Genomic DNA, 19,554 nt, shown 5'->3' on the forward strand with positions numbered 1-19,554 from the left:
CCCAGCCAATGCCGAACCTCCAGAGCCGGGTATGAGTGCATGCAAGTTAGTAACCTAAAAATCAGCCCAAGCAGGATGGCTTAGAGGAAGCTCCTTCAACTGGAGAGCTAGCCTCAGATCTCTGAGGGCAACAGTTTGGGCCCCCTTCAGCCTTACGGGAGGCAGAAGACAACACCCCAGCGAATCTAATGTGTCCATGAAGACAGACAGGTAGGCAATAGCCCCAGGGGAAAATGTTCTTCCAGATGGAAGGAAAGCCAGGAGAGGCCTAGAGGAAGCCACTACGAAGAGAGGCACAGTCACCTGTGACTGGGTGTCATTAGCCACCCCAAGAGTTTGGAGACAGTCAAACAGATGAGTACAGGGGCTGGTGTTGAATCTTGTTTAATCTGGTCTGTTAATGGCTTAGCATGACTATTAAGGCAATGGTAGGAGTCACATTTATTTTGCTCTTTTGTTTTTGAGACAAGGTCCTCCTATGTAGCCCTCACTAACTTGGAACTTTCTACATAGACCAGGTTGGCCTCAAACTCACAGAGATGAGCACCATCACAGCTGGCCCTAGCTTGCCAGTTTGCAGGTGAGATGAAGCCCAGGCCTTTCACCATTCTTGACATCCTCTGTGTTGCCCCTCTATAAAAGGAATTGTGAGAATATACAAAAAAAAAAAAAAAACCCTCCTGAATGGGCTGGGGATGTAGTTCAGCTGGCAGAGGGCTTGGCTAGCAGGCATGAAGCCCCAGTACCAGGTAACGCCAAGGTGTGGTACCAGGTCATCGTGAGCTTCATGAGAGCTTAGTGTGTGTGTGTGTGTGTGTGTGTGTGTGTGTGAGAGAGAGAGAGAGAGAGAGAGAGAGAGAGAGGCAGACAGAGTTGCTACTCTGAGCATAACTTGGCTCTCCATCCTTGTGCCAGCTGCCTGCAACAATCTCAAACTGCAAATGCCCCAGGCACCACAATGCCTCCCATCTCTGCACTGGTCCATGGAAGCCCAGCCTGCAATGTCACCGCCTCCATTCCTCTCTAGCCGGGGCACTCAGCACAAGCCCCCTTCCCCAAGCTCAGTTGCTTCTTAGAGAGTACTTGCCTTCGTAGCTCCCCTAAATGCAATGGGCAAGGAGCTGAGGCTGGACCTGTCTCTTCTGGGGACATACTTCCTTTCTCCTAACAATGAATTCCCGCAGGGATGGTCAGGGGTGTTCTCGGGGAACCTTCTGTCATAGCACCCCCATTTTCCATCACAAGTCTTACATCTCTTTTGTTTTCTCTTCTTCTGGTGCTGGACACAGAATGCAGGCCCTGTGCGTGTTAGGCAAGAGCTCTATACTGGAATACACCCCAGAAAGCCTTGGCTTTTATTTCTTCATTTTCATTCCATCCCTAGGATAAGGAAATTTTGTTATAAATAACAAATTTTTTTAAATAACAATTTTTTTTAAAATAACATTTTTTAGGATTTTTTTTTTCTGGATGTGGTAGTACACACCTTTAATCCTAGCACTTGAGAAGCAGAGACAGGGGAATCTCTGTGACTGCCACACCAACCTGGTCTACGCAGTGAGTCTCAGGCCAGCTAGAGCTACATAGTGAGACCCCCATCTAAGGACAGAAATCTGGGTGTGGTAGCACCTGTCTGCCATAGGGGTCTGGGCAGCTCTAAGGGCTCGCTGGCTAGCCTAGCCAAAATGGTGGGAGCAGTGAGATATCCCATCTCAAAGATGGAGAGCAAATGAGAAGAAACCAATGCTGACTTCTGGTCTCTGCACATGTGAGCATACACATACATGTGCACCTGAACATGCATGAACACTTACACACACCTATGCCACAAATACAATAAAGTAAATAGACAAATAAAAGTTCTGCTCAATTATTTTTATTATCACACTATGGTTAATTTAAAAGGAGTGGGCATGGAAAGGATGGAATGAGTGCAAGAAATGTAATTCCATGGCTTTTAAAACACAGGATACAGGGCTGGCGTAGCAGGTACAGGTGCTTGCTGCCAAGCCTGGCAGTCTGGGTTCAATCCCTGGGACCCATGTGATAAAAGGAGAGAATGGACTCTGGGAAGTTGTCTCTGACCTCCACACAAGCGCCCCCTCCAATAAATAAATTTTAAACATGAACAGTTGCTAGATAGGTTACCGGTTGTCTCCACAGCAGGCACAGAGCAGAGGCAGGATTTGAATGTGGGGCTTAGGGCTGCCACTGACTCTCACCAGATGGCCTGAGCTTTTCCCCAGTTTTAGGGGTGAGTGTCCTGAAACCCCGGGAATCTCTCAGCCCTGGACAAACCATGAATGTGGCACCCCCTCGGTCCCCAAAGCCAAGCCATTCTGCCATGCTCCCTCCATGTTGGCAGGGAGTGGTCTGTCACGGTCCATCTTGGTGCCCTTCCTTCAGCCCCAGCTGCCTTCCCTTCAGCCCCGGGTGCCCTCCCTTGCAGCCCCAGGTACCCTCCCTTCAGCTCTGGGTGCCCTCCCTTCAGCCCCGGGTACCCTCCCTTCAGCTCTGGGTGCCCTCCCTTGCGCCCTGGGTGCTGTCCCTTCAGCCCCGGGTGCCCTCCCTTGCAGCACCGTCATGGTACCTTCTTCCTGCACACAGGCTGGGACCAGCTCTCACAGCCTCATCTCCTATCTCCAGCACGGCTACACGGGGTGCTCACACTCCCAGTGACTGGAGCCAATGTTCCCTCAGAGGGTGTGTCTGTGAACAAATCAGCCCCTTCCTCCCAGGACATGGGGAAAGAGGTCGCCTTTCCATTGAAAGGACCGTGCATTGTCTGGTCTCTGCTCGGCAATCTCATCTCCCTCATCAGAGCTGTGGAGTCAGTGATACCTACAGACAGGATGGATGAGGAGTAAAAGACATTGCATAGACTTCTCCCCCAGGGGTAGGTGCAGGCACCATTTCTTTTCTCTTTACTGTTTACTGTTTTATTCTATCTATCTATCTATCTATCTATCTATCTATCTATCTATCTCTATCATCTATCTCTATCTATCATCTATCAATCATCTATCTCTATCTATTTATATCTATCTATCATCTATCTATCTATTATATATCCATCTATCATCTATCTCATGTGTTTATGCCTGCACACATACATGTACAGAGATCAGAGAACAATTTTCAGGAATTGGTTCTCTTTTTCCTCTACCATGTGGGTACTGGATATTGAACTCAGGTCAGGCTTGGTAGCAAGCACCTCAAACCACTGAGCAATCTTCCAGCTTCCAGGCTCCATTTCTTACCACACTGCTTTGAATTTCCAGGGCACAAGACAATGCCTGACATTCAGAAGGTGACTGGTAAAAGTTCCCTGCTTCCTTGTGTGTTCCTAAGCATGGATTAGATGCTCAGTGTTACTTTCCTTGGTGCTCTCTTGCCCACTGTAAGACTTGAGTCCAGAACTCATTTATAAATTTGGCTCCACACAATCCAGCCTCTTCAGAGGGAAGCAAGACCCTGCTGGGGCCAACAAATGTTTGTACATTTGTAGTGGGTGCTGGAATGAGGAGAGCCAATCAATAGAGAGGCGGATAGAAGCCAGTGGGGGTGCCAGCATGCCTCCCGAGGAAGCCAAGAGATCTCCACCCAGATTCTCTGCTTCCTGGAAGCATCTAGAAAGCTAACCAAGCCACAGGCTTGGGCAGAAAGGGGACATCTGTTCCTGCAGGCTCTGGAGGAGCCCCAATGCAGGAGGAAGAGTGTATCCTGCTGGCAGGGCCATTCAAGTTGTGCAGAGTACAGGCCAGTGGGACCAAGGCCAGCAAGATTACCATCTGTTGCTCTGAGGGACAGGCTGGGTTCCCGGCAGCCCCAAGACACTGGCTCTTCCTCCTCCTGAGTCTTGCCTCGTGGGGTCTCATCCAAGGCCAGACTGCAGGTACATGCTATCCAGTGGTTATTCCACACCTGGGGAAGCTGAACTCAGGCTCAGGGTTTGTCCTGGGGCCCCATGGCCAATGGGTGCCCACGCTGGCGTTTGAGTTAAGGAGTTGTCATTCTTTATCTCTCTCTACCACCTGTCCCCCTCCCCCCGTCCTACGTGGATGTCCTGAGAAAGAGCCTCTTCCTTCATCCCGAGCCCCTCTCTTCCTGCTAGTGGCCCCACTGCAGCATCTCTTGCACTAATCTATGCTTTATGTGGACATTTAATTTGTTTAAATTATTTCAGGGTGAGGGAGACAGAAGTGTAAACATATGTGGGGGGCAGAGAACAAGATGCAGGAATCGGCTCTCTCCCTGCCAGTGGGTCTCAGGGATTGAATTCAGACCATCCTCCTTCATGGCAGGATCTTTACCCACTGAGCCCTGCATGTACTTTTGAGGTCCAGGAGCTGGTTTCCCACATGTGGGTCTTTTGTCCCTGGGCAGCTCCAGGTACATCTCCTTTCCACTCAAAGGGAATTTGGGGGGGGGGACCCTGGGGTTCTTCAGATGCTGCCTTTAGAGCCTAGGGCTTTGGGGACGTTCCTTCTTGTCTGTGAAATGGGTCTGAACAGTCCTGGTTTGGTGACAGCAAGGGAGGGCCCCGGGACTTTGCCTGCGTGGCCCTTCATATGTGCCTGGCAGCAGCTCCCAACGCCATCTGGTTTCTCCTGTATCCAGGGCGAATCTGAAAGCGGGAGCCAGGTTAGGGAAGCTCTCTGGCAGGAAAATAAGACAGCACAGGAGGGCAGGGCAAGTGAGAAGCCCTGTGAGCCAGGCCCTTCCTGCTTCTGTCCCTGAGCTAGCAAGTCAAGTGACTCCAGCCGTGGGTATCTCCTATCTAAACTCCACTTATCCCCACCGTAACTTCAGCCACTAGCCAGATGCACCCAGATGCTATTCCCTCCAAACTTGAAAACAGGAAGCATCATGGAGGGAAGGGACTTCTGCAGGACTAACAGGAGGAGGCATGTGACAAGGAGGGACGCCCTTGTGAGATGGCACTGCCGGACTAGGAACTGCTCTGAGGTGCTTCATTAGGGCCTCACAAAACCCCAAGGGGACCCAGTGTGGCCACCACCATTCCAGTGTTGCGGACATTGATAACGAAGTGCAGAGAGCTTATGCAAGGGGCTCCAGGTTGCTCCATGGCTAATCTGAGGAGCTTTCGCTCAAATCCCCACACTGGAACTCAAGTTCCTGGAATATGCTGTGTCTTATCTGGTCCTCCTGAATCCAGTACCTGGGGCCGAATCTGAGGACATGGATGAAAGGCCTGTTAAAAATATCCTTAGAAGCCTGGCATAGTGGTACACGCCTTCAATGCCAGCACTTGGGAGACACAAGCAGGTGGATCTCTTTGAGTTCGAGGCCAGCCTGGTCTACATAGTGAGTTCCAGCAGAGCCAGAGCTACATTAGTGAGATCTTTTCTCTAAAACACAAGACGAAACAAGGGTGTCCACGGAGATTCAGGAAGAGCTGTGTTGGGCTCACTTCAGGCAGCAAAGGATTCACTCTTGCCCAGCGGCTGCTCCTTTAAGCCAGTCAGTTCGCCCATCTTTCCCTCCTCTGATGTCATCTTAATGTGTTCAGTCACCTCTGGGTTTTACTAGGCTCTCTCATGTGTGGGGTGCGTGTGTACATCCATGTATCCACAGAGAGGCCAGAGGTCAACTGTAAAGTGTCTTCTGACTCTCCCCCACCTTCTTTGGAGACAGATTCTCGCAGACTGTGAAACTCGTAGATTTGGCTGGGCTTGTTGGCCAATGAGTTTCAGGGATCTGCCTGTCTCTGCCCAACCGCTCCCCTGCCCCCAGCATGGGGGTTAGTGGCAAGTGCCTGGGTTTTTATAATCCAAACTCAGGCCTTCAGGCTTGTGTGGCAGGCACGCTACCAACTGACATCTCTCCAGGCTCCTTTACCGGAATCTTCAGATGCTGAAGCAGGCCGAGTAGCTCATTTGGTAGAGCACTCATTTAGCATGCATGAGGACTGGGTTTGGTCTCCAGCGCAGAATAAGAGGGGCATGGTGGTGCCTGGCTGTAAGCCACGTGGGAGGTTGAGGCAAGAGTATCAGGTTAGTCGTCCTTGGCTACAGTGTGGATGAGAGAGAGAGAGAGAGAGAGAGAGAGAGAGAGAGAGAGTCTTGTGTGAGCTCAGGGCTGCTCTACAGCATGGTCTACTTTGAGAGTTCCAGAACAGCCAGGGGTACACAGAGAAACCTTGTCTTGAAAAACAAAGCAAAACAAAGCAAGCAGAAAGACTGCAACCCAATCTGCCCTTCCTTCACCAGATGCCACTGCACTCTCAAGCACAGGAGTTTGGGTTTGGGGAGGGTGGATGGGGAGTCCCACCTGGCTTGGTTCTCCAGAGTTTAGATGTCCCAGAAGGTGCCAGAAGCTGGCTCCTCATTATGGTGCTTCTGTAGAGTCTTCAGAGAGGATACTGCCAGCAGTCCCTGCTGGGCAAAACTTCCTCTGGCTGCGGCCTGCTTACAGTGAATTCCCATCACAACTGGCCTCCAGAGGGGGCTTGGGTGTGTGTGTGTGTGTGTGTGTGTACACAGTCCATCTAATTTTAGTTCCTTCAATGGGAACATGTGTCCCTTTCCTGGTCCCCCAATCCTCTGGAGCATCTAGCTCAGATCATACTTCAAAATAGCTCTTGTCACTGGAGAGGTGGCTCAGCAGGTAGAAGTGCCTGCCACACAAGCCTGATGACCTGAACTGGGTTCCCAGAGCTCACAGTGGAAGAAGGGAACCTGATGCCACAAAGCTGACCTCTGACCTCCACATGCATGCCATGGCATGCACAAGCCTTCAGTGACCCACACATGACACATACACACAGCTATAATAAACATTTAAAAGTTTTTAATGTCTTTATGTATGTATACATGTGCGCCTTTGTGAATGTATGTGAAGTACAAGCATGCAGTATCCTTGGAGACCAGAAGAGGGCATCAGAGCCTCCACAATGGAAGGTATAGACCTTTCTGAGTCACACTGTAGGTGCTGGGAACTGAACCCAGGTCCTCTGCAAGAGCAGTAAACCTCTTAACCACTCAGTTATCTCTCCAGCCTCCAATCTTAAAAAAAAAAAATAGCCCTCAAATCAGCCACATTTTCCAAGGTTCATCCAGGGGCCTGAAAAACATGTTCCTTACCGACCCCTAAACACTGGGAGTCTAGGTTGAGCCCATAAGAGCTCCCATCCCTGCTTCATGGGATGTTTCAGACATGGGGCAGATCCTGAGCTCTGGCCCCAACTTCCTCACTTCCAAATTCGCATCCACACCTGCGACACCTGCCATGCACTCGGTTCTTCCTAGGATGCTATACGTGAGAGGGGTGGGAAACAGTGGCATCAACTGTCCCTAAGAAGACCCCAGGTCTCTAGCCTCCCACCTCATGCACGACACCCTAGCTCTGGGGTCACGTGAGGTCAAGGGATAAGAAGTAAACACATTTTGCCCTGACCCTGTGCAAGTCCACACTTTGAAGTGGGTACAGCGAGGTCTGGACTGGGACAGCAGGTTGCGGAGGAAGAGATAGATCAGAGTGACATTTCCATACAGGGGTCTGCTCAGTCACAGACACTGCTGTCTGGCTGGCAAAGAATGAGTCAGAGGCAGGAATAGCATTTGGGTTTCCTAGGGAAAGGGGCTGAGTCAGAAAGCCTCGGGAGGCCGCATGTGGTCAGGAGCTGTTTTGAATGTGGGACCTAAGGAGTGATTGAGGTAAAATGGGGAATTTGAGAGCGAGGACCCTGAAGTCAAGTGTTTTGGCTTCAGTCCCAGCTGTACAACTTACTAACGCTGTCGCCGGAGCAGGTGGCTCCACCTTTCTCTTTCTCTCAGCTTCAATGGCCACACCCTGGGGATTACTGGAAGACGCAAATGCAGAGTCAGAGCCTGGCTCCCAGCAACCCTGTGAAGAATGGACCCTCACTATCCTTTCCTGTTTGGTTGTATGTGGGAATGGGGGTGTATATATGTTAGTGTGTGTGGTACACGCGTCAGGTATGTGTATTATGCGGAGGCCAAATGTCATCTGTCGGCGTCTCCTCAATCACTCTCCACTTTTATTTATTAGTTTATAAGTTACACCTATTTATTTGTGTGTGTTCATGTTTGCATAGACAAAGGACAAGCTGGAGGAGTTGGTTCTCTTCTGCCAGGAGCCCCCTGGGGATCGAACTCAGGGAGTTCGGGTTGACTACAAATGCAAACCCACGGAGACATCTTGCTCCACTTTTATTTTTTGATGCAGGATCTCTCACTGACCTTGGAGCTTGTGAAATCATCTAGGCTGGCTGACCAATAATCTGCAAGGGCCTATCTCTCTCTGCCATTGCTCCAGGTCAACCCTGGGGTTACAGTCATGTGTCACCATGGCTGCCCTTTTGTGAGTGTGGGGATCAACATGCTTTCAAGGCAGGCACTTTATAGACCGAGCTATCTCTCCAGACCCTTTCCCCTTTTTATATAGACAGGGAAACCAAGGCACTGGACGGGCAAGAGCTGGGCTGTTTGCATAGTCAAAGGACAAGCAATATTAATTTAAGATGTATTACATTCCTTTATGCTGTGAAATATTTGTTTAGTGGTGCACAGATGTGTTGTATTCTTTTATGTTGCATTTGTTTAACTCTGTGAAGCTGTGTTACTTTGCCTGCCGAAAACACCTGATTGGTCTAATAAAGAGCTGAACAGGCAATAGTTAGGCAGGAGAGGGATAGGTGGGACTGGCAGGCAGAGAGACTAAATGGGAGGAAAAATCCAGGCTCAAGGAGGGGCGAGAAAAGGAGAGGAGGAAGCAAGGGGGCCAGGACCCAGCAACACATCAAGACACAGATAACGAAAGAAAAAGACACACAGACATAGAAAAAGGTAAAAACACAGAGGCAAAAGGTAGATGGAATCATCTAATTTAAGAAAAGTGGGCAAGAAATAAGCCAAGCTAAGGCCAGGCATTTATAAGTATTAATAAGTCTTCGTGTGTTTATTTGGGGGCTGGGTGGTGTGCCTCCCAAAGAGTAAAGAGCAAACAAACAGACCAAACAACCAAAACAACAACCCACAACAGCGTTCCATGGGTTCCGTACAGCTGGGCAGTCTGGCTCCAATGATGCTGTTGTACCAAGATGGTGTGAATGTTAGCAGGATTGCTTGGGGCCCAGGCTTGGGGCTATCTCTCAGAAACCTGCTTGGCAGGGCCTGGTACTTCTCTGGGCATTAAAGGAGCTGTGTGCTGGGCAGTTCATAGTGAGCCGTCCCTCACAGACCCCACTCCTCACATGCTCACCAGCTTTAATGAGAGCAAGTCCTGTCCCTGTTTTCTGGGTGAAGCACGAAGCCCAGACTGGGTAACTGGCCTGATTGAGGGCAGAGACTCCAGCCTGTCTTTTTACTGTCTTCAAGCTGTTTGTGGTGGTGTTGGGCAATGTCAGCTGGTCCCAAGCAGCTGGGACACTGAGCCAGATGCCAGGAGCTGCCACATCTGACCACAGACCTGGAAGATGTCTCCTCTTTAGCTACCACCTCCTTCCCACACTCCCAGACAACCCAGCTTACCAGGGCGACCTGTTCTCCTCCAAGGTAAAGGAATACAGAGGCCTGGTGAGAGGTGACAAGCAGCTGCCCACCAGGCCACATGAGTTTTGGACAGAGCTCTTCATGGCCCCTAAGCTTAAAAAGCAGGCGGTGATGAGCGAGAGGCACTCACAGCAGCAAGCCACCTGCTGGGGGGCCACTGTCTAGAAGGCAAGCCGAGTGCGACAGAGGTCTCCAAGGGAGCTTATGACTCTCCATCAGACAGAGGCTCGCTTGCCTTTTCCAGAGTACATCTTGGCTCCCTGAGAATAGTCGGGAGCCTCTGCTGTGCTAGAGAATGCCTGGGACACCAAGTCCACCCCCAAAGGCTGTTGCTCATGGCTCCATCTTAGACCACAAAGCAAGGATGACCAAAGGACATGGCAGGGGATGTCATTATTTCCCAGAACACAGAACCCCTGCCACCCAGCCTGTCCTGCTTCCACCGATCCTCTGGTTTGTAGATGGCACCCCAGGTCCACTTACTCATAAAGGCCACTGCCGACCCTCACGGGCCTTTATCATTCTCTGAGCTCACGAAGCCTTTAGAAAGGGCAGAAAAGACTTTGGTCCCAAGTGTCTCTAATGAAGGCTCCATTCCAGCTGAGGGACAGGAGGGGACCAGATCCTATCCAGCTTCAACTCTCAAATCAGATGTGGGCCTCCTGGGTGACTGCCTTCTGGCAGGCTTTGTCTCGGCTCTCCTTAGATCTCACTGCCCCACCGAGATTACAGACACCTGGGGAAGCAGCAAGGGCTGTGAGGGACAGCAGGGACAGGCTGGCTGCATAGATGAAGCTGTGCTTGTCAGTCCTCTTTTTGAATTGATTTTGTTTCCAATGGTCCAATGTAGGAAATACACAACACAAATTGGCCATATTGCTTACGCTAATGCGATTCAGCCGTATGAAGGACTTTTGTGAGGGTTTTCTATTTGGTGTCCTATGTATGTGTACACATGTTAGAGAGTGTGCATGTGTGGAGGCCAAAGGTTGACACTTGGCATCTTCTTCCATGATTTGTTACCTTCGCCCCCTCTCCAAGACAGGGTTTCTCTGTGTAACAGCTCTGGCCATCCTGGAACTCACTCTTTTTACCAGGCTGGCCTCGAACTCACAGGGATCCTCCTGCCTCTGCTTCCCGAGGGCTGGGACCAAAGGTATGTCCCTTCACTGTCCAGTCAGATACCTTATTTTTAAAATACCATATTTCACCCATTTTGTGTATGTGTGTATGATATATGCATGATGGGCCACGAGCGCCATGGCGTGGTCAGAAGGCAACTTTGAGGGACGGCTTCTCTCCTTCCCCTTCACGCGGTTCAGAAGAGGTCAGGTTTGCCCAGCAAGCGCCTCCCCTCTGCGTCATCTCACTGGCGCTTCACCTTATTTAACCTTTAGAAAAGATTTTGTTTGTTTTATTTATGTGTGTGATGTGGGGCTCCCCTCTGTATACTATAAATATGTTTTATTGTCATTAGTTAATAAAGAAGCTGCTTTTGGCCAATGGCATAACAGAATATAGCCAGGCTGAAAAAGATATAAAGAGAGAGTAGGAGGAGTCAAAGAGACACCATGTATCCACCGGAGAAGAAAGATACCTGTGCACCAGTACCAGTAAACCACGAGCCTCATGGTAAAATACAAGATAATAGCTGTTGGCCAAGCTATTGGCCAAGTAGTGATTTAATTAATACAGTTTCTGTGTAATTATTTGGGATCTAGGCAGCCGGGAAACAAACAAGCAGCCTCTGCCAACACTGTGTGTGTTTGTATGTCACAGGTGTGTGGGTACCTGTGGAGACCAGAGGAGTATTCTGGAGTCACAAGTGGTGTGAGCCACCTGATATGGGTGCTGGACACCAAGCTCAGGTCCTCAGGTCCTGGAAGAGCAGGAAGGATGGTTCTGAGTCATCTCTCCAGCTGTGTTCTCTGCCAGTTCTTTTGAGACAGGTCTCCCACTGAGCTGGGAGCTCACTGACTTAGTGAACTCCAGGAATCCTCCTGTCTCCAACTCCCAGAGCTGAAGTTGCAAGTGCCGGGTCACTGCATTGTGCTCTGACCTAGCTGCTGAGGGTGGAAACAGATTCTCAAGCTCAAACACCACCCACTTTCCTGCCTAAGCCACCTCCTCAGGCCCCCGGTTTGATTTTGTTTGTTTTCTTTAAGACAAGGCCTTAGAGGCCTTAGTAGCTCAGGCTGTCCTAGAACTCTCTAAGTAGCCAAGGCTGACCTTGAACTCCTGATTTCCCCCTGCTGCTACCTCCCAAGTGCTGGGATCCTAGCGTACACACCATACTTGGCTGCTTTTATAACGCCCTATCACCACCACCTTCAGAGCTCTCACACTGCCTCCATTCCCTGCTGAAGACCGCCAGGCCCCACACTACAAAAGTTATCTCATTAGAAGCGAAACCACACAGACTTTGCCCTGTAACCAGCCTGCTTTCCGTAGCAACCGGTCCTCAAGGTTTCATCCCTGTTGTAGCTCCTGTTAGAATTGTCCTTATCAAGGCTGAACAGCCATCTACTGTAGCAGGTAACATCACATTTTACATTTTCATCCACCCACTGATGGCCCCTTGTGGCTATTTGTGCCACTCTCTGTCGGAAACACTTACCTCTTGAAGATCTTGCTTTAAGGTTAATCAGAAGTGGGATTGCAGATCCTATGGTAATTCTAGTTTTAAGTTTTTGTTTGTTTTTTGAGACAGGGTTTCATGGTGTAGCCCTTGCTGTCCTGGAACTCACTCTGTAGACCAGGTTGGCCTCCAACTCCCAAAGATCTGCCTGCCTCTGCCTCTCCAGTGCTGGGATTAAAGGTCTGTGCGCCACCACAGGGCTAGTTTTAACTTTTTAAGCATCCTTCATAGTGTTTTCTAAAGTGACTGCACTATTTAATATTCCTGCCCCATAGTGCCTAAATGTGGGCTTTGCTTTCTGGGACTTGTCTCAGTGAGGTTCCCCCGCACACACACATACTCTTTTTTCGACAGAGTGTCCTGTAGCCCAGGCTTGGCCTGGAACTTGATAGGTAACCTAGGAAGATCTGAAACTTCTGGTCCTCCTGCCTCCATCCTGAGTGCTGGGATCAATGTCAGGGTCATTTATACTGGGAAAGCACTCTACCCACTGCACCACGGGCCCATCCCTCGCTGCAGGTGTGCCTGGCATCTCCCTAAATGGCTCCCGGTGCAGACCATCCTGGGATTCATGGACCTCTGCATAGTTTTTACTCTTTGGAGAACTGTCTGCTCAAGTCCCTTGCCCATATTGTTGTTCATCTGTGTTTGTTTTGTGGAGACAATATATCTAAACAGCCCAGGCTGGTCTGCAGCTCTCCGTCTTCTGCTTCAGTCTCTGGAATATTGAGATTACAGCTGTATTCTACCATACCTTGACTTTTGACCAGTTTTGATTCAAGATTTTATTATTATTTTGTTTTGTCATTAAGTTTTAAGAATTTGAGCGGGGGGGCCTGGAGGGATGGCTCAGAAGTTAAGAGCACTATCTGCTCTTCCAGAGGTCCTGAGTTCAGTTCCCAGCACCCACATGGCAGCTCACAATTATCTGTAACTCCAGTTCCAGGGGATCCGACACCCTCACACAGACATCCATGAGGGCAAAACACCAATGCACATAAAATAAAAATAAAAGAATTATTTTTAAAAAAGGACATTTCTGTGTGTTCTGGGTATTAATTTTTTTATCAGATATTTGGTTCCCCCCCCCTTTTATTGCCCATATGTGGGTTGATATTTTACTGTCAACAGTACTTTAAGTTTTTAGGCCCATGTGTTAGAGTGCTTTACTTTCATGTGTGCCTGTGAACCATGTGTGTGCAGTGCTCTGAGAGGCCAGAAGAGGGTGTCATATCCCCTGGAACTAGAGTTCTGGATGGTTGTGATCCACCGTGTGGGTACTAGGAACCGAACCTAGGTCCTCTTCAAAAGCAGCCAGTACCCTTAACAGCTGAGCCATTTCTCCAGCTCCCAGGATTTTAAATATTTCATCTAAACACTGCACTAGCTGACTGCACCACTGGAGCTCCCTAAAATCTTTCCTGCTGTGCCATGTGTCTACCTCTTAAAAATCCAATTTCATCCTTTTGCAAACACACGGTTTCATTCATTGAGAAGGTTGGGGGTGTGGCTCAGCTGATAGAGCACTTGCCTTGCAGGAAGCCTTGGGTTCAATCCCCAGAACCACATAAACCAGATGTGGTGGGTGCAGGAGGTCACAGTCATCTTTGGCTCCACAGCAAGTTTGAGGCCAGCCCGTCTCAAAGGAGAAAACAATGCTCTTTTGCCATTTACTGGTTTTGGCACCTTGGTAAGAAATCATTTGACTAGGATTCACCGGTGGCTCAGGAAGTAGAGGTGTTTGTCTTGCAAGTCTGAGGACCTGTTTGTTCCCCAGGGCTCACATGGCAGAAGGAGAGAACTGACTCCCAAAGGTTGTCCTCTGACCTCCACATGCACCCATGGCACACAATAAATAAACAATTGTAAACAAATAATTTTACCTTATAAATGAACACTTATGTCTGGGCTCTCTTCATACCACAGTGCCCTGGGTACTGACTTCTATTGACTTTTAATCCAATAATATTATCTGTGATGCCAATTCTTAAAATTTTTATGGAGATTTGTGATGGAGGAAGGTCATTGGTTAATTATAATAAAGAAACTGCTTGGCTCTCATAGGTTAAAACATAGGTGGGTGGAGTAAACAGAACAGAATGCTGGGAGGAAGAGGAAGTGAGCTCAGACTCGACAGCTCTGCTCTCTGGAGTAGACGCCATGCTCCCCTCTCCCGGGCAGACGCAATGAACTCTGACCCAGGATGGACGTAGGCTAGAATCTTCCTGGTAAGCACACCTCGTGGTGCTACATAGATTATTAGAAATGGGTTAAGAGGTTAAAACTAATGGGCCAGGCAGTGTTTAAAAGAATACAATTTGTGTGTTGTTATTTCGGGGCATAAGCTAGCAGGCGGCCAGGGTGCTGGGGACACAGCCCCGCCGCTCCTATTACAACAGATTTGCTTTTAAACGAAGGTGGAGCTTTTCTTTTCCAACTGCCCAGTCCCAAATAAACACACAAAAGCTTATATCAATTACAGAATATTTGGTCTCTAGCACAGGCCTATTATTAACTAGCCCTTACAACTAAATTAATCCATTTCTATTAATCTGTATTTTGCCACATGACTTTGTGGCTTTACCTGTTCTCTAGCACATCTTGTTCCTCTGGTGGCTGGCTTGCATCTCTCTCTCACCCCACCTCTCTCCTCTCTGTATTTTCAGTTTGACTTTACTGCCTGGCCTTATTCTGTCTTACTATGGGCCAAAGCAGCTTCTTTATTAACCAAGGAGAACAATACATATTCACAGTGTGCAGAAGGATTATCCCACAGCATTTGCCTTATGTTCTGTTTGGTACAGACATACTAATTTTTGAAATTCTCAATGAATACTTAAAAATATGTTGGGAGCCAGGCATGGCAGTGTAGACTCTATAGTCTCAAATTCAGGCAGGGAGGTGGGAGGAGCATCGTCAAAGCCTACCAGCATTACGGAGTGAGTTCAAGGCTGGTCTGGGCATCTTTGTGAGACCCTGTGTCAAAACTGGGCCAGGGCTGTGACTCAGTGATGGAGCACTTCCCAGACTCTCAGGAGCCCCCTGCCCTGCCCTGCACACAGAAGTACTAGGTCCCAAACCCTTTACCCACTGTCCTTTGTGTCTGTCTTTGTGCCTTTGCCATGTATTGTCATTTAGGCTTGTGACCTCATAGCTCCGGGCGGGGGCTTTCCTCAGAGAGAACCCCATTTGGCCTGTGCAGTGGGCACAGCACAGAGAGACTTTCGTCTGCTATTCCACTTGTTCTATGGCGTCACCCATCCTGGGTTTGTTTGGTTTTTTAAATTAATTTCTCAATTTGAGAGTTCTGGGACTGTGTGAGAAACACGAATTCGCACTTTAACTTTGTGCCAGGAAAGGTTTGGAGTTACCATTTCTCCAGAGATGGTTCTTTTTGTGTGTTTCTGGCAGAGCCAGGAATGAGCTGAGTCCCCCGGTACTGCCTCTCTCTGCACAGGGTTGCGGATCCCTGGCTTGGGCCCAGTTCTGCTCAGGTGTCCTGGTTCCAAATCTCTCCTGGCCCCATCCCAGGGCCCCATCCCTACACAGAGGCACAGTTCAGGTTCCTCAGCTGCCGAGGTCCTCAGGGGCCAACATCTTGCCTCAGTTCTGTCCCCGCAACTGCCACCCCACAGCGTGCCCGCAGGACCGCGTCTGCCTGCTGCTTGCATGTTTTATTTTCTTTGATCTCCAGGGATTTTCTTAAAAACTTTCTCAGAAGCCTGAGTATTTAAAAAGGTGACTGTGACTTCTTACCTAGTGTCTCTGATATTTTGTATGATTGCAGAGGGGTCTAGTCATCATCCCCAGACCACTCTGGACAAATTTCGGGAGCCCCTCAATACACCTTGTCTGATACACCTCACTTCACCCGGCTGTTCACAGTGATGGAAAGCGTGAGCTTGGGAAGGGGACAAGGAGGACAAGGGGCTGACACTACCCTTGAAGTAGTTTCCCCATAGCCTTTAGAATTAAACGCCTAAATCCCCGGCGGTCTTCGCAAGATAGCTGACGTCATCTCGGAGCTGAGGAGCATCAGGAACGGCTTCAAGGTCCTCTCAGTGGTGCTCGGGCCATCAGAAACTGGCTCAGCTTCAAATCCATTCATAAATCTCCCCCTGAGCCCTCTGCCTCATTCCCTATCAAGGTGTTCCAAACCATACTACCCATCTCCTCCAAATGCCCCTCGTAGAGGCTAAATGTGTTTGCCTACCACCGTCCACCTTAGTGTTTGAGACAGGGTCTCACTGAATCTCCAGCTCAGAGACTGACCTAGACAGACTGCCCGGCAAGCCCTGCAGATTCACCAATTGGCCTAGACAGACCGCCCGGCAAGCCCCGTGGATCTCCTAGCTCCATCTCCTTTGTCCTGGGAGCACAGGTGCACAGAACCACACCTGGCTTTCTGCCTAGGTGCTGGAATTTGAACTCAGGTCCTTCTGCTTGTGCAACAAGTGCTTTACCCACCAAGTTATCTCCCCAGGCCCCTCCTCACTGGGTTCTTCGCCTGTGAGCATTGCCAACACCTACTTCTTCGCCTACACCTCATGCACCTAGTGGTTTCTGTAGGCTCAGGTTCTCTGCCTGTGAGCAGCACCAACACCTACCTTGTCACCGATACCTTGTGTACCTAGTGATCTTTTCTATAGGTTCCTTCTAGAGAGCTCTAAAGATAGCACCAAATTCCACACATTCCAAACATCCTGGGCTCTAGCTACCTCTTGTCCTGTTGCCTTAGGTGGCCAGGCCTCATATCTCCCACCTTACAGTGACTGTGGTCACACCCACACATGCCAGGCCTCATCACCTCCACAGAGGTCATCCACATCTCATCCTACAGTGACTGGTCACACACAAGGACTCTTCTGGGATCTCTGGAGGCCAGGACTCAGCCTTTCTCCTGTCACTTCCTCTATGGCACACGATTGAAGAGCAGGTGCCTGTGGGCCATTCCTCTGCAGGCTAAGGACCTTCTGAAGTGTGTCTTTTCAGAAGCCAGCATCTGGATAAAGAATTGCTTCATAGGGTCCTCACCTGGACTGGGAGAAGAGATGCACCTTTTTTTTTTTTTTTTTTTTTTTTTTTTTTTTTTTTTAGGCAGGGTTTCTCTGTGTAGCCCTGGCTGTCCTAGAACTCACTCTGTAGACCAGGCTGGCCTTTAATTCAGAGATCCGTCTGCCTCTGCCTCCTGAGTGCTGGGATTAAAGGCGTGCGCCACCATGGCCCCATGGGACATGACATTTCTATGTAGTTTCTCTAACCACCTGCTTCACACGTGTCAACAAAGACTGAAAAACCATCCATGTTGCAGCTTCTCAGAATCAACCAATCAGGCTTGCAAACAAACAGTCACTCTCAGCCCAGGCCACTCCCACTCCTCACCAGCCCAAATCTGAGTTTCACCTACATGCTGACCTCACTTACCCTGGGGATGCGGCCCTGCACTTAGGAATGAGAATGGGGACTGGCTAGACACTGCCCGCCTGCTGCACACAAGGCGGGAAATCAGGCCCTAGAGTAGGCTTGCTCTCGGCTGGCTCATGGTGCCGGGATCTACCAGACCTTCCTCCCCAAGAGATGAGGGAGTCATTAATCCTCCAACAATAAACAACCATAGCCTCTGAGCAGGGGCAAGGCGCGCGTTAAGAGACAAGAGCTACTGACTATTGCCCTTCCCCCAAAAGGCAGCTTTATGGCCTCTATCCAGGACAGCTTGGAACTCAGTGCAAATGGATGGGTCTAGAGAGGTGTGAATTTTTAGGCAAAGGGACTGACTGGCCCCTTCATGTGCCCCTGCATACAACTCCCACGTCTTGGCACTCGTAAAGGATTCAGGCTAAGGCAATTCCTAAGAGTTACAAAAGAGCCTAAGTACTGAGGTTAAAGGTGCAGTGTGGCACATGCCTTAATCCCAGCACTCAGGAGACAGAGGCAGGTGGGTCTCCAAGTTCAAGGCAGCCTGCTCTAAACAGAGTTCCACTGCTAGGCACAGTGGTGCATGCCTGCAATTGGGAAGCAGAAGCAGGAGGATCAGGAGTTCAAGGCTAGCCTCAGGTACCTAGTGAGTCTAGACTAACCTGGGCTGCATGACACTGTTTCAAAAAAAAAAAAAAAAAAAAACTCCACTGTCGAGAGCTTCCCAGAAGTGAAACAGTGAGGCCAGTTCTCAAGATGGTGACCAGGTGTTAGTGATACCCAGCAAATGCCATGAAGGCCCAGCACCACCTGCATGGCTGGACTCCTCCCTTACTTCCTGCCAACACTCCTGTGATCACCCTGCTTTCCGCAGCCCTCACCTCCACGGCCAGTCTTGGGCCAGTCCTCTTGGTCTTGCTGGCCCCAAGTCAAGGTTACTGGCAGTACCAAAACGGAGACACAGCCAGCCCAGGTCTGCCTCTCAGCTGTTCCAGAACATACCGTCCTGTTAGTTCCAGAGCTTGATGAGGTGGGTCTGCGGGGCACCAGGTGAGCTCTCAGAGCTGCCAGCAGATGGGAGAAGACAAGCATCCCCGGAGGGGACAGGAGAGACCCTAGGTCAATGTCAGGAGCAGCGAAGACAGAGCCTGAGGGTCAAGTAGAATGGCTAGGCTCTTGGTCAATGGGTGACAAGAGGTAGGGAGAGGGTACTGAGCTCCATGGCAGTTTGAAGAGAGGTTTCCAGACCCCTGTGGGGATGCAGGCAAGAATAGAGACCTGCAGCCCATGGCTAAGGTGCTCCTAGAGGGACCGGGGCAGGAAGCATAGGACTGCTCGGTGGGGAGGCATGGGAGAGACTGGACATGGAGATCGGACACTGGGTTGGGGTGGGAGGAGAAGGAGTGACACTGTGCCCACACCTGACCAACAGATGTTCATGGAACGTGCTGCCGGATGGAGCCCACAGGAGGAGCCCACAGGAGGGTCATGCTTACTAAGGACAGTGCTGGAGTCCGTCCGTCCGAGGTTGCTGCCTGCTCACGGCACTGAGAAGTGCGGAAGACCACACCCCACTCTCAGATCATATGGGGCCAAAATGTGGGGACCAGCAGCAAAGGCAGCCATGTGTTCCCTCAGGCTCTAGAATGACATGACAGCCCCAGGGGGCCCTTCCTTTCTGTGGGTGCTGGTCCCCAGCCCTCCATTCTCACCACGTGCCTACCAGTCAAAACCCTAGTTCCAAACACAGCAGACCTGTGTTCCCAGCCAAGTGCCCTGCGGGCCTACAGTTCATGCTGGCTGGGGAGTAGGAGGACTGACCAGCCCCGACACTATCCTCATGGATGATTTTCTACCATCATTCAGTTTTTTAAAGAAGGTACATGTATGTGCATGTATGTGTGCATGTGACTGAATGCAGGTGCCCTTGGAGACAGAGGCAGCTCATACCCCTGAGGTTGGAAT

The sequence above is a fragment of the Microtus oregoni genome, unplaced genomic scaffold (genome assembly GCF_018167655.1).
Source record: "Microtus oregoni isolate MIOR12 unplaced genomic scaffold, Mior012 000022F_ref0000154, whole genome shotgun sequence".
Lineage (NCBI taxonomy): Eukaryota > Metazoa > Chordata > Mammalia > Rodentia > Cricetidae > Microtus > Microtus oregoni.